The following is a 16,543-nucleotide window of genomic DNA, read 5'->3' as shown; positions in this document are numbered from 1 at the left end:
CCTGGCTGCTCCAATGGCAGAGAAGCAGGGCACCCTAGTTTTATCTGGTCCCCAGAATTCAACTAGATAGCTGTCCAAACATTCTGAACACCTGTGAACTCAACCTGAGATCCAAACAAGAATTGCTACAATTCTACAAATAGAATAGTGACCACTTTTTGCATGGCAGGAGATGCAGAGAAGTGAATCTGAGGCGACAGATTGGAAGATAGACTGAGGGAGGTGGGAGCCTCCATAAGCCTGCTACCGGAAAGTGATATAGCAGCTGAGCATAAAACTAGAACATCCAGAAGTGTGCTTTAGTGAGGGATGTCCCTGCCTGAAAAACACTCAGGCAGCAATACTGGGCAGAATTCTAGGTGGGACAGTGTGGTGTCAGGATTGGGGTTACAGAAAGAATGGTGGTGCCTGAGTGCAGCGGAGTTCCCAAGCATTGGAGGAGGGGAACAGGCTATGACCAACAAGCCCAGGTGTGGGTTTCCAGCTTAGTGTTGCCATAAACCCCAAGCCCCAGAACAATCTGGCAACTGCTCTCCTAGTGCAGACAGAAACCAGGGAGACAAAGGTGATTGACTGCTTTTCCCTGCACTGAAGAGTGGAGGCCACCATCCATTGCTCAGGTCCTGGGCTGGAGATTGGGTCACCACCATTTTTTTTTTGTCTTTCTTTTTTTTTTGTTTTAATAAATTTATTTTATATTGGTGTTCAATTTGCCAACATATAGAATAACACCCAGTGTTCATCCCGTCAAGTGCCCACCTCAGTGCCCATCACTCAGTGGCCCCCAACCCCCGCCACCATTTTTATTTTCATCCTGTAAAGTGGTGTGGAAAGCCTTTAGGGAACAAAAGCCACATAGAGCAATCCAGAGCCACTTATAGTGAGCATGGCCCCCTGGTAAGGGCAGCGCAAATCTGCCCAGGTAAGGGCACCTGAAAATCAGTGTGACAGACCCCTCTCTCAGAAGACCAGCAAGAACATCTGGCTAATATCAAGTATACCATTCACACAGAATGCAAAACTCCACCATTGGGGAAAATAGTATATAAGATTCAAGGATTTTTTTCTCATGATTCTTTAATTTTTTCATTTAAAATCTCTTTTTTCTTATTACTCTTTTTTCTTCTTCCAACTAGTTTCTTATTTTATCAGCTCAAATTCTTTTTTAATTTTCATTTTTACATTTACATTTTACATATATTATTAATTTTTGACTTCCTTTCATTTTATTCAATTCAATTCTCATTGCATTTCATTATAAAATTTTATTTTTGTATATGTATAAGTTTGTTTTTCCTTATAATTTTGGGATCTAGTTTCTTCTAACAAACAGACCAAAATACACACAGGACATAATGTATTATCCTGTTCTGCCCACCTTTTGATTATATTCTCTTTTTTCCTTTTTTATATTTTTCTTTTTTGGCTTTTGATCTCTTCTGATTTGTGTAGGTACACATTGCTGCTATATGGTTGATATTTTTGGATTTTGTTCTCTTGTTCATCTCTTCTTCTCTGAACAAACTGATAAGATGAAAAAACTCACCCCAGAAAAAGAAAGTGCTGTCAGGGACACAATAAACATGGATATTAGTAAAATTTTGGAGCTAGAATTCAGAATAATGATTATAAAGATATGAACTGGGCTTGAAAAAGCTATAGAAGACACTAGAAAATCCCTTTCTGGAGAAATAAAGGAACTAAAATCTAATCAGGTCAAAATAAAGGACATTACTGAGATGCAATAAAAACTTAAGGTTCTAACTGCTAGGATAAGTGAATCAGAAGAGAGAATCAGTGACATAGATAAAATGGTGGAGAATAAAGAAAATAAAGAAAAGAAACATAAACAACTACTGGATCACAAAGGCAGGGATCAAGAGATCAGCGACACCCTAAAGAGAAACAATATTAGATTAATTGCGGTCCCAGAGGAAGAAGTGGCAGGGGTGGGGTTGGGGGGGTGGGGCGGGCAGAAGGTATATTTGAGCAAGTGATAGCTGAGAATTTCCCTAATCTGGGGAAAAGCACAGGCATTCAAGTCCAGGAGACCCAGAGAACCCCCCATCAAAATCAATTAAACTAGGTCAACATTTCAACCGAATCTCAGAGACAAAGAGAAAATCCAGAAGGCAGCTCAGTCAAGAGGTCCATAACCTACAAGCGCAGAAACATTAGACTCACAATAGACCTATCCACAGAGACCTGGCAGGCCAGAAAGGACAGGGTGCTAAATAAGAAAAATAAGTAGACAAGAATACTTTATCCAGTAAGGCTGTCATTCAAAACAGAAGGAGAGAATAAAAACAAAACAAAACAAAACAAAACAAAAAAACACTTTCAGAACAAACAGACACTAAAAGAATTTGTGATCACTAAACCAGCCCTGCAATAAATATTGAAGGGGATCCTTTAAGCAAAGAGAGAGCCCAAAAGTAACACAGACCAGAGAGGAACAGAAACAATATATACAGAAAAAGTGACTTTACAGATAATACAATGGCACTAAATTCATATCTTTCATTAGTTACTCTGAATGTGAATGGTCTAAGTGCTCCAATCAAATAACACAGGGCACCAAGTTAGCTAAAAAAGCAAGAACAATTGATGTGCTGTCAGCAAGAGATCCATTTTAGACCTAAGGACACACCCAGATTCAAAGTAAGGGGGTGGGGGATTGAGAACCATTTATCATGCTAATGGTCCTCAAAAGAAAGCTGAGGTAGCAATCCTTATATCATAAACTAGATTTTAAACCAAAGACTGCAAAAGAGACGGGGAAGGACACTATATTATAATTAAAGGATCTACTCAACAAGAAGATATAACAGTTATAAATATTTATGCTCCTAACTTGGGAATAGCCAATTATATAAATCAATTAATAACCAAAGAAAAGAAACATTGATAATAATACAATAAAAGTAGGAGATGTTAACACCCCACTCACAGCAATGGACAGATAATTTAAGTGGAAAATAAACAAGGAAACAAGGGATTCAAATGACACACTGGACCAGATGAACTTCACAATATATACAGAACATTCTATCCTAAAGCAACAGAATACACATTCTTTTGAGTGCACACGGAACATTCCCCAGAAGAGATCACATATTGGGTCACAAATCCTGTTTTAGTCAGTACCAAAATATTGGGCTCATTCCCTGCATATTTTCAACAACAACTCTTTGAAACTGGAACAAATCACAAGAAAATTTGGAAGGAACTCAAATACATGGAGGTTAAAGGGCATCCTACTAAAGAATGAATGGGTCAACCAAGAAATTAAGGAAGAATTTTAAAAATTCACAACAACAAAAAAAGACAGCATAACTGTTCAAAATCTTTGCGATGCAGAAAAGGTGATCCTACCAGGGAAGTACATAGCAATACAAGCATTTCTCAAGAAATAAAAAAATTTCAAATGCACAACCTAACCTTACATGTAAAGGAGCTGGAGAAAAAACACCAAATAAAGTTTAAGCCAAGTAGAGAAGAGAAATAATAAAGATTAGAGCAGAAATCAATGAAATAGACCAAAAGAACCATACATAGAACAATTCAATGAAACTAGGAGCTGATTCTTTGAAAATTAATAATATTGATAAACCCCTAGCCAGACATCAAAAATAAAAGAGAAAGGACCCAAATAAATAAAAGCATGAATGAAGGAGAAGAGATCACAACCAATATCTAAGAAATATGAATAATTATAAGAACATATTATGAGCAACTATATGTCAACAAATTAGGCAATCTAGAAGAAATGGATGCATTCCAGAAACACAGAAACTACCAAATCTCAAACAGGAAGAAATAGAAAATAACCACCAAATAAATTGAAGCAGTAATAAAAAATATCCCAACAAACAAAAGTCCAGGGCTAGTTGTCTTCCCATGGGAATTCCACCAAACAAGAATTACTACCTATTCTTCTGAAGCTGTTTCAAAAAATAGAAATGGAGGGAAAACTTCCAAACTCTTTCTAAGAGGCCAGCATTACCTTGATCCCCAAACCAGAAAAGATAACACCAAAAAGGAGAATTACAGACCAATATCCTGCTGAACATGGATACAAAAATTCTCACCAAGATACTAGTCCATAGGATCCAATAGTACATTAAAAAGATTATTCACCATGACCAAGTGGGATTTATTCCTGGGTTGCAAGGGTGATTCAACCTCTGCACATCAATCAATATGATACACTACATTAATAAATAAAGGATAAGAACCATATTATCCTCTCAACCGATGCAAAAAAAGCATTTGACATAATACAGCATCTTTTCTTGATTAAAACTCTTCACACACACAAAAAAAAACTCTTCACAGTGTAGGGATAGAAGAAACATAACTCAGTATCATAAAATCCATCTATGAAAATCCCACAGCAAATATCATTCTCAACAGGGAAAAACTGAGAGCTTTTCCCCTAAGGTCAGGAACACGACAGGGATGTCCATTCTCATCACTGTTGTTCAACATAGTACTAGAAGTCCTAGTCTCAGCAATCAGAGAAGACAAAAAAAATAAATAAAAGGCATTTGAAGAGGCAAAGAAGAAGTCAAACTCTCACTCTTTACAGATGACATGATACTCTATGTGGAAAACTCAAAAGAGTCCACCTCAAAATTGCTAGACCTCATACAGGACTTCAGCAATGTCACAGGATATAAAATCAATGCACAGAAATCAGCTGCATTGCTATACACTAACAATGAGACAGAAGAAAGAGAAATCAAGGAATCAATCCCACTTAAATTGCACCAAAACCATGATACCTAGGAATAAACTTAACCAAAAAGGTAAAGGATCTCTACTCTAAAGTCTATAAAACACTCATGAAAGAAATTGAGGGAGACACAAAGAAATGGAAAAACATTTCATGATCATGGATTGGAAGAACAAATATTGTTAAATGTCTATTCTTGCCAGGGCAATCTATACATTCAATGCAATCTCTATCAAGATATCACCAACGTTTTTTGCAGAGCTAGACCAAATAATCCTAAAATTTGTATGGAACCAGAAGAGACTCTGAATAGCCAAAAGAAAGTTGAAAAACAAAACCAAAGCTGGAGGCATCACAATTCCAGACTAAGCTGTATTACAAAACTATAATTCGCAAGACAGTATGGTACTGGCACAAAAACAGACACATTGATCAATGGAACAGAATAGAGAACCCAGAAACGGACCCTCAACTCTATGGTCAACTCATCTTCAACAAAGCAGGAAAGAATATCCACTGGAAAAAAGACCATGTCTTCAACAAATATTGCTGGGAAAATTGGACACCCACATGCAGAAGAATGAAAGTGGAACGTTTTCTTACAACACACACACACACACACACACACACACCCTGAAAATGGATGAAAGACCTAAATGTGAGACAGGAATCCATCAAAATCCTAGAGAAGAACACAGGCAGCAACCTCTTTGACCTCAGCCACAGTCCCTGGCTAGACATGTCCCCAAAGGCAAAGGAAACAAAAGCAAAAATGAACTATTGGGACTTCATCAAGATAAAAAGCTTCTGCACAGCAAAGGAAACAGTCAACAAAACCAAAAGACAACCTACAGATTGGCAGAAGATTTTTACAAATGCTTTATCAGATAATGGGTTAGTATCCAAAGTCTATAAAGAAATTATCAAACTCAACACCCAAAGAACAAATAATCCAATTAAGAAATGGACTGAAGACGTGAACAGACATTTCTCCAAAAAAGATATGCAAATGGCCAATAGACACATGAGAAAATGTTCTGCATCATTTGCCATCAGGGAAATACAAATCAAAACCACAATGAGATATCACCTCACATCAGTGAGAATGGTGAAAATTAACAAGTCAGGAAACAGCAGATTGGTGAGGATGGAGAAAAGGGAACCCTCTTACACTGTTGGTAGGAATGCAAGCTGGTGCAGCCACTCTGGGAAACAGTATGGAGTTTCCTCAAAAACTTAAAAATACAGCTACCCTAGGACCCAGCAATTGCACTACTAAGAACAGCAATATACCCCAAAAATACAAATGTAGTGATCCTAAGGGACATCTGCACACCAATGTTCATAGCAGCAATGTCCACAATAACCAAACCATGGAAAAAGCCCAGATTTCCATGAGATTAATGGATAAAGATGATGTGGTGTGTATGTGTATGTATACAGACCAATTCCTATATATATATATATATATATATATATATATATATATATATATATATATGAATATTACTCAGCCATCAAAAAATGAAATCTTGCTATTTGCAACAATGTGGATGGAACTAGAATGTATTATGCTGAGCAAAATAAGTCAATCAGAGAAACAATTATCATATCATTTCACTCAAATGTGGAATTTAAGAAACAAAACAGAGGAGCATAGAGGAAGGGAGAGAAAAGTATAATATGATGTAATCAGAGAGGGAAACAAACTATGACACTCAACCACAGAAAACAAACTGATGGTTGCTAGAGGGAGTTGGGTAACAGGGGAAGGGCATTAAGGAGGGCACATGATGTAATGAACACTGGGTGTTCATATGAACATGGCATATACAACAGGTGAATCGCTGAACTCTAACCCTGAAACTAATAATACATTTGTGTTAATTAATAAAAGTAAAAAAATTTTTTAAAGAGAACATAATTTAATGTTTTGAAAGAGGATGGAGTCCCTTTGTCAATATCATCAAAATAAATGTGAGATAAAATCTATAATTTCGAAGCCAGACCTTATGATCTAATTCTGCAATTTACCCAAAGTCAAGTAAGTGTATCAAAACATATAATAGGGTGCACCTGGGTGTCCAGTGGTTGAGCAACTGCCTTTGCTTCAGGGCATGATCCTGGGGTCCTGGGAGCGAGTCTCACATCAGGCTCCCTGTGGAGAGCCTGCTTCTCCCTCTGCCTGTGTCTCTTCCTCTCTCTGTGTCTCTCATGAATAAATAAACAAAATCTTTTTAAAAAATGTATAATAATGTTCTACATTTGGACATGAAACTATTGGACATTCATACTGATCAATAAAGCAAGATTGGCATTTGGGGTAGAATAATTTCAAGAAAAATAAAACCTGTGTTCACCCTTAAAGGTGTACATATAGGTACAGTTTTATTCAAAATAGCCCCACAGTGGAAACAATTCAACTGTCCACCAATAGATGAATGAATAAACAAATTGCCCTGTATCTATCTATAAAACTGAGTTCTCACCAATGAAAAAAAAAACTACAAATAAGCACATTAACATGGCTGAGTTCCAAAATCATGATATTGCATGAAAGATGTCAGACACATGAGTAATATATATATTGTATGGTTCCATTTATATGAAATTCCAGAATGCATAAAACCAATTTGTAGTGACAGGAAATAGACTAGCAGTTGCCTAAGCCAGAAGAGGAGGGATATTTGCCTACAAATGGACACAATATTCTAAACCTGACTACAGTAATGGTCACATGGGTGTGTACATTTGTCAAAATTCATCAAACAATACATTTTAAATGAGTTCATTCTCTTCCATGTAAGTTTTACACCAATAAAGCTTATTTCAAAAAACTATGAGTCCATAATGACGTTAGAAAAAGAAAAAAAGGGATAAAAATGTATTTGCCACTATTGAAGATAACTATTATTCATACCTTACCCTAAAAATGAGTAACTAAAGAAAAGAATTTGGAGGAATTGTAGTTCTTTCCCAATTAATGGGGGAAGTTCTTGATGGAGGATTTACCTAGTAAATAGAGAAGAAATGATAGGATTAAAAATTTAACATCTTGCAAGCCACAATGAAAATTAGCTCAGGCAGTGTCAGGCATTCTGCTAAGTGAAATAAGCCAGACACAAAAAGACAAATGCTATATGGTTTCACTCATATGTGGAATCTAAAAAAAAAAAAAAAAAAGTTTAACTCATAGAAACAGGGAGGAAGTGGTGGTTACCAGAGGTTGGGGTATGAAATGTACTGATATCAGCTACTTACTCTCAAATGGTTCCATCAAACACAACAAATAAATAAAAGATGATAGCTAGATATATGTGGATTATGATAGATAGATGAATAGACTAGATAGATTCAGACAGATAAAAGAGAGGCTGAAGCCTACAGAGCAAAATGATTTTCAAACTTTGAATGTTTTGAGTGTGCTTTATACTAGGTTTCCAAGTTTTCTGTGAGTTTAAATTTTTTTTCACAATAAAAGGTATTCTAAGTCCTCCCCCAGGAAATTTTGTGACCACCTCATACCTAAGGGGAAATCTAATACAACAGAATGTTTCCTTCCTGCCTTTACAACCTCATCTAATTCCCAATTCGATTTAAAATAAATTTCCACCTCTCATACTCCTGTCTTTCTTCAAAATATTTGATTACTTAGGATGAAAATCCAGCAGACTAAAGAACTATTTCTAATGTTTTCAGGCACAACCTGGATACAGGAAATTTTAGACATGATTCCTAATGATGGCAATGTGGCAAAATGCAAACAAGCAACCTCTACTGAAGACATCCTTTTACTGAATTAGAATTCCCCTATGAAGAAACACCTGGTGAGCAATACGCAGCAAGATTGAAAAGGCTCTGACTGCAAGGTAACCAAACAACTCACAGGGCCTCAAAAACGGGGTCCTGTGGAGGTCTGGGAGAGCCTATTTCCTTCTTATAACCCAACTTACCTGCAGTTTAAGAAGTCAAGCTCTGGGTTTGGCACCAGCAGCATCTCCTTGTGTTCTTAGGTAATGATCTTTATCTTACTAACAAGTTACTCTTTCTACTTCTTTCCTTTCTGATTCCTAATGAATTGATGGAGAGTGCTCTCCTCCTTTTTTTCCCTATTTCCTGTGTTTAGATCAGTGAAAGGACCAGAAATTGGTTTTGAACTATTGTAAAAGGATGGGAATGATTCCTAAAGGAAAAAAAGAAGGAGCAGGAAAAGAGGAGAGGCATATATTATGGACTTTCACAGAATTCACTGAGGGAGCTAAAGAACTGTCCTAAAAGTCTAAACACCCAGAAAATAAGATAAAATAAAGAAATATTTACTTGAAAATAGGAAGAAAGGGAGGGATGGTTTACACATCTTTTTGAATATACAGCTATGGTCTCCTAGGGAAAAGATAAATAAAACAAAATCACTCTTTAACCTAAGACAAATGTGATTTCAAGGACTTCCCACGAGTAATAGGAATAGATGAAAAATATGAATTGTGGAATGCCTAGCTAGCTGAGTCAGAAGAATCTGCGACTCTTACTCTTGGGGTCATGAGTTCAAGCCCCACATTGGGTGTAGAGATTACTTAAATGAATGAATGAATGAATATGAATTGTTTTTCTAGATATGGCTACAGCTCTTGAAATGCCTCACTTATGAATGTTAAAAACACTTTCTTTCACATCAAATACCATCATCTTTCTAGAAATAAAACTGCAAGTTAAAAATCCTGATCTTTCAAATTTCTCTTAGCTTGATATAAATGATGGAATTGAAGGTATTTTCAAGCTCACATTTTCCTAGACCTAAGTCCTTAAAATCAAGGATTACATGAATTGAAATCTGTGGATATCCATTTTACTAAAATTCTGTTTCCTTTGACCCTATTTCATGATAACTCCGTTGCCAAAGTTTCCAAAATAATTTGTATTGTTATAAATGAGAATAGAGGAGTTAGAATCAATGGAAACACTTTTTAAAGTAAAACCTGTTTGCCTTGCTCTGCCAAAATATTAAAGGATCTTTTCCTAGCCTCAGAAGCAAAAGTGTAGGATAAGCTTCTCTTAGAGGGTTTCCTGCATCCATAAACCACCCAGCTGGATGGATTCAGACCTGTCATCATCTTTATCTCCTTTGCCTCCATATCTGCCACCTCATAGAGTCCAGTTTGTTCCTTAACACCTCTCCAATCAACCCCGTAAACACATCACTAGCAGCTTTACTCATGTCAGGCCACTCTTTGCCTCCCAGTTGTCTGCCTGCATTTCATCTTGACCCTTCCAACCTTTCTTTTCTGTAGTCAGTAATATTTGTAAAATACAAATCTGACCAAGGCATTTCTCTACTTTAACCTTCCACAGATGGATTAAAGATTGAATTCCAAGTTTTTCATATGACTTTCAAGGCCATTGGCAGCCTGGGCCCTGTTTCAGCCATTCCATTCTTGCTACAATCATCCTTTAACTCACAATGCTTCCCCACACCCTGGATCTTTTCATATGCTATTCATCTGACTCACATCCCCTTTCATCTTTACCTGGATAATAATTCCTACTTCTCTTCGGATCTTTACATAGACACTGCCTACTCTTGGAAGCTTCCTTTGACAACCCAGGGCTGGATAAGTTTCACATATATATTGACTTAAACGTGGGTATGTTTGTCCTATCATTGTATTCATGCATTGTCATTTTCTCTTTTCTCTTTTCTTGCCTGTCTCGACTATGAGTTCTTTCCTTTCTTGACTGACTTCCTTGAAGGAAAGGACTAAGCTGGGCACATAGTTGGACCTTACTTGTTTGCTCAGGCATTTATGATTGCATGAACAATCATAAATTCTCAATCAGCAGATTGCCATGCCACTCTCCTTATTTTGCCTGGATTCCCTGGGTGAAGCCAAAAGCAACTCAATTAAGAAAACAATTATATATTAGCAAAAATGCTCTAATTCTTGAGAAACACTGTCTGAGACATTCCTCAGTGAGATTCTTGTCAATATATCCAGGTTCTCTGGGTATAATGGAGGAAGCTAGACTCGATGCCCAATTTTCTCTGTTTCAGACCTGACCCCATTGAATAATAACGTATATTAATAAGAAAATCCCTCAAATTCTCTAAATTTCATTTACTTCACCAGTTAGAGGAGGAGAGTGTCCCTTTTCTTCTTACCTATCCTTAACATTTATAGGAGTCAAATAAGATAGTATGTGCAAATGCTTTCTCCTTCCCCAATTGTGAAGCTTTAAAATTCCTGTTCACCTGTCAACATACATCTGAGACTCATCACTTCATGATTCCTTCGCTGAACGCCTAGGAATGCTCTGTCACTTCTTCCTTTTGTGAGTACTTGGCATGTTATATTCGAATCATAATTTTACAGTACTGTGCTAACATCTTGTTCATCCTCCTACTATATAACCATTCTAAGCATAGGGCTGTTTCCTTGTCTCTATGCTCCACATGCCCCTCCAAGCAGCAGGGTCAACAAGATGGAATCTGTTAATTCAATTACTATTCTTAATTAATAAATGACTAAAATTTATAAATTATTACATATTTATAAGGTGTACTTAATCACTGTGTTGGAAAAGTCTTCTATAGTTTTGTCTTTCCTTTATGACTTCCTTTCCTCTCATTGATTTCCTCTCATTGAAATCCCAAGGATTGCCTAATATCTAAACTACTACTTTCACAGGATGACCTCATTAATGTCTGACTCTCAGAGCTTTGGAGGAGTTTTGTGAGAAATTCACACCTGGAAAAGTGGAGTGCAAATTGCTTTTGTGGTATTTTGTCTTTCAGGAGATTCTAACAATGAAGGGCCCCTGGAATCCTAGGAGAGAATGCCACTGAATGCTATCCTGAGCAACCAGTCCTATCTTGGGGAAATAGAGACTGGGGAAGCCAGGTAGAAGAGATTTTTTTTTTCTAAAATTGGATGCAAATGTAAATCAAGGTCAGTGCAGGGACTAAGGTAAAAAACTCCAAATTCTGGAGTTGAATTTTAAAAATTAACTTCAAAACTATGGAGAACTTATTTCAAATGAACTAAGGAGACTTATTTCAAATGGAAAGATCTACAGCAACAGAAGGTAATTCTAGGACTTCATGCCAATTTGATCTAACTGTGTTATTGAGCTGCAGACCCACTGTATACAGCCATAAAAGTTGCACACTGCACAACCACAGAGAGTGCCATTCCCATAGACCATATGTGCAATCTTATATGTCTTCTCTAGCAGGGTTTTCAAATTAGCATTAGCAGTTGTGGCCTCTTATCTTCAATATTAAGATCACATCTGGGCAGCTTAGGAAACTAGTGAACACTTTAGGGATATACCTATCAAAAAAGCAATTGACCAGAATTGGAAGGTGCCAAAACAGACTGAAAGGATCCTAAAACCTCCACAGAAGAAGATATCTCAGGGATACAACACTGTTTAGACAGAAGAGACTAGAGGGTTACATGGGTGATTTAGGATTTAAGGCCTGTATGTACCTTCTTCACATACGACTTTAAAGTAGAAACAAGTTTATAATATGTCATTACATTTTATATTGCAATGGAAAGAACTGAGACAAATGGATGGATCTCTGCTCCATATAATGAGTATCTCTCCAATAAGTATAGTTCCTATAAAGGAAATGACTAGTTTTTTTTGTTTGTTTGTTTGTTTGTTTGTTTGTTTTTAATTTTTATTTATTTATGATAGTCACAGAGAGATAGAGAGAGAGGCAGAGACACAGGCAGAGGGAGAAGCAGGCTCCATGCACCGGGAGCCCGACGTGGGATTCGATCCCGGGTCTCCAGGATCGCGCCCTGGGCCAAAGGCAGGCGCCAAACCGCTGCGCCACCCAAGGATCCTGGAAATGACTAGTTTTTAATATTGAGAGTGCCCAGTCTTTGGGCTTCCCTGAGTAAGCATCTGTCAGTATACTGGGCAAAGGATGGTTTTCAAGCAGAAAGTAGAACCAGGTGACCCTTAACTGTTCATCAAAGACAAAAATAATACATTGTCAAAAAAATCAAGATAACAGTATCTCAGAGCCCCTAATGACAATCCATTTATCTGATTAAATTTAATTAAATGTCCAAATCAGGAAGTATTTGCATTGCCCCCACAATTCATTATAGTCAAGCCTGACCATTATGACCAACACATTATAGCCAACCCTTATCCTGACCAACCCTTTCTCTTGAGGGAAAGAAAAAGACCAAAATGAAAGTACTTCCTCAATGCAATTTGTAATAAAACAGAGGGATCCCTGGGTGGCGCAGCGGTTTGGCGCCTGCCTTTGGCCCGGGGCGCGATCCTGGAGACCCAGGATCGAATCCCACGTCGGGCTCCCTGCATGGAGCCTGCTTCTCCCTCTGCCTGTGTCTCTGCCTCTCTCTCTCTCTCTCTGTGACTATCATAAATAAATAAAAATTAAAAAAAAATTTTAAAAAAAAACAGAAATCTATGGAAACATAAATTAAAAATAGTCCCTATCAATTATGTCACTCAGGTGAATTAAAAGACTCTGTCAAAACAACTTCTCTAGAAGCAAATATGATGAAAGAAGACAGACAGCTAATGATAAGAAAAATTACAAAGCTAGATAAGACTCCAATTGAGTACATTTCCCAATATTTATGCAGAGAATTTTTGAGAATAGTCATGGAAGAAGGATGCATGGGAGGGAGAAGGTATCCAAGGCTTCTCTTATGATTCTCCTCAAGTCCTGTGTTATGATAGCTCCACATGTCAATTTGCCTGGTCTATGGACCCAGTTAGTTAGCCAACCAATCTGGGTGTTTCTGTGAAGGTATCTTATAGATCTTATGAACACCTACATCAGGTAACTTTAAGTCAAGATTACCCTCAGTAATGTGAGTGGGCCTCATCCAGTCAACTGAAAGCTTAAGAGCAAAAATTTAGGATTACCAGATAAGATGGATTCTGCCTCAAGACTGCAATATTAAATCCTGCCTGCATTTCCAGCCTGCCAGCTTGTCCCATGAATTTCAAACTTTCTAGCCCTCACAATTGCAGGAAGCAATTCTTTAAAATACACACACACACACACACACACACAGAGAGAGACACACACACGTCATCTCCTATTGATTCTATTTCTTTGAAGAGTTCTGACTGATACATGTATCAGTCAACATGAGGCATGAGGGCTCTAGTCAGCCACAAACATACTTCTCTGTTCATACTGACTTAGAAAAGAACGTTTCAGCTACTTGCCTTCTTGATCTGTAGACTCTTTAATCTCTGAACAAAGTTTCACGTCTACTTTACACAATGCTTATAAACATAGCAAACATCCAATATTAAGATTACTTTTTTATAATTAGTCATATTGTAATATATACTATACATAACATATACATAATATGCTAATATAGTTTTTATAATTATTGTGCAGAGCCAACATCAGGAAGCTGCCACTTGTACCAATCCATCTGGTACACTATAATATCACCGGAATGAACTAAAAGTATGGTACTAGCTAACTAAGTTTCCATTCATCCCCCTATGATGTGTGAATGAAAATCTTTAAAACTAGTGAAAGAAAACCAATCCCATGTTTGCCAAGTAGGCAAAGTGCATTCATCATAATAAAAGTTATCCTCAGTGGTATCTCTCTCTCTCTCTTTGTTGTACCTCTTTCTGATTAATCAACTGTGCATTGCAAAGCACAGCTATGAGGTGAGAGCCACAGGAGGACCCTTGCTCTAACGCTGAGCTGCCAGATTCAGTAGTAGATCTGAAACTAAGTACTGTTAACCAGGAACAGGCGAAGTATTTCATTATTAAAATTGTATGAGACCCACAAAATGGTCTATGTGGACAAAGTCACATATGATAAATGCATATGATGAATATCCACCTTAAACTGTAAAGATGGATACAGCTTTTCTTAGTCGCAACTACCTGTCCTTCACTAAATAAGCTGAATAAAAGTGTTAGAAGCTTATTTCAAAGAGATGCCAAATTAACCGCATTGCTTTGGGTTTAGCCCTGGTATTGAGATCTAACGGTGCTCTTACCTCCTCTAGTGGTTCATGGCTCCTGGTATGACCACATGAAAGGGTGGTGGGCTGAAAGAGCAAGCACCAGGTTCTCTTTCTCTCTCTCTCTCTCTCAGACGTGAAAAAGATTAAGTGCCACTAACTGTCATTGATCAGACCCAGCGAAGCCTCTTGACAATTACTCCATACCAGAACCTGTCTTTTAAATTGGCCAACCTCTTCTTCTTTTTCCCCTTTTCATGACATTTTTCACTATGGCCAGAATCCAAAATGTGAGATCCACCAGCTCGTGGAATTTTTAGAGAAAATCTTATCAGAGGATGCTATAAATACGAACATCCACCATAAAAAAATAAATAAATTTTAAAAAAGAACATCCACCATACCTCCTCTGATGTCATGAACAAAATCCCATGGCAAGCCAGTCTACCTTCACACATAAATGATTTCACCATCTGCAGAATTCTTAAGGAAAAGTTGGTGGCATTTCTTTTAACTCAATTCTGAAAAATATTCTGCCCTGCAAGCCAAAATAATTGTAAACTTAATTTTCAGGAAGAAGTGCTATCTTTCAATCACAGTAAGAATCTCTACCCCCTTCATCCTGCCTTTTTGGCAAAAGCCCAGGCCCATGCTTCTCAGACTTGATCTATAAGGAGGGACCCTAGAGGGCTTACTGAACACTGACTACTGGCCTACCCCAGAGATTCTGACTCAATAAGTCCAGAAGGGTCAAAGTATCTGCCTTTTGAACAAGTTTCCAGGTGCTACTGCTGCGGCTGCTGGACACTTTGAGAACTTCTGTCCTTCATAAACATTAAGACCCAACTCAAGCATCACCTCATCTCTTGCATGTCTTGCATCCTCTGAGCAGCTATGGTTACTTTCCTTGCTGGGTCCATCAATATTTTTGTTCAGAGCTCATTTAGCCCCCAGCATGTAGCCTCGTAACTATTTATTTTCATGCCCATCTCCATGCAAAGACTATGGATTGTCCAGAAGAGAGTGTCAAGCTCAGTTTTGTTCCACTAGCACCTAACACAGTACCTCACATACCACAGGAACTCAGTGAACATCAGCTGGATGAATGAGCAAATGAATGTATGAATGGATATACAAATGAGACATTATTTCTGTCCTCAAGAGGTTAACAGGCTCTTAACTATTACTGAATTAGTAGAAGGTAAGAGAGTAACAAGGGGGCTATGACAAGTGGGTCCCAAATACAGTCCACCTGCCTGAGACAAAATTATCTAGAAAAGCCTAGCTTCTGTGATGCCATTCCTAAAGATTCTAATTCCTTGGTTAAAGTTAGAATCTAGAATTCCATAGTACTATCAAGCCCTTCTGGTTAATCAGCTTGCAGAGGGGTGGGAAACCACTGGAAAGAATTTAAAGAAATAATTAACCAGTTCTGCATTGGTTGGACTGCCAAGGTACACTGCTATCTAAATGCCACCTGTAAGGAATGAATTGTATTAGATTCCATCCAGTAAGAAACATCTAAGAAGGTAATACAGCCTTGTAAAGTATTTCACTGTTCCTGAGAGAATGAAATAGGTAGGGCTGAGGAAAGTCTGCAATAGTAACAAGCTGTGGACTTCAAGTTAGATGGCATCACAGAGCCAATAGTGGACAAGAGGCAGAACAATACAGTCCAGGTGGGCACCTCTGTGGGACCTGCAGAACTTGAAAAAAAGGAGCATGATGTGCCTTGTGCCATGCGATGGGAAGGTCAGGCTGGGTGAAGCTGAGAGATTGCCTGTGAATTTCTCTGCTGTCCTTCAGGGAT

The 16,543-nt window shown here is 37.7% G+C and overlaps 1 protein-coding gene across 3 annotated transcripts in view; it reads right to left on the bottom strand.

Moving 5' to 3' along the window:
• Window positions 1–16,543, bottom strand: part of LOC140595969 (uncharacterized) — a 72,779-nt gene that overhangs the window by 35,798 nt on the left and 20,438 nt on the right. The window contains exon 4 of one of the 3 annotated variants that reach the window (XM_072742589.1): window positions 15,138–15,271. The exons of the other annotated variants lie outside the window; for them this stretch is intronic. The gene's annotated coding sequence lies outside the window, so the exon portion shown is untranslated. The remainder of the gene's footprint in view (window positions 1–15,137; window positions 15,272–16,543) is intronic. 3 annotated transcript variants of the gene reach the window in all.

Source organism: Vulpes vulpes, chromosome 16 (assembly GCF_048418805.1).
Source record: "Vulpes vulpes isolate BD-2025 chromosome 16, VulVul3, whole genome shotgun sequence".
NCBI lineage: Eukaryota > Metazoa > Chordata > Mammalia > Carnivora > Canidae > Vulpes > Vulpes vulpes.
This window is presented reverse-complemented; position numbering and strand designations above follow the sequence as displayed.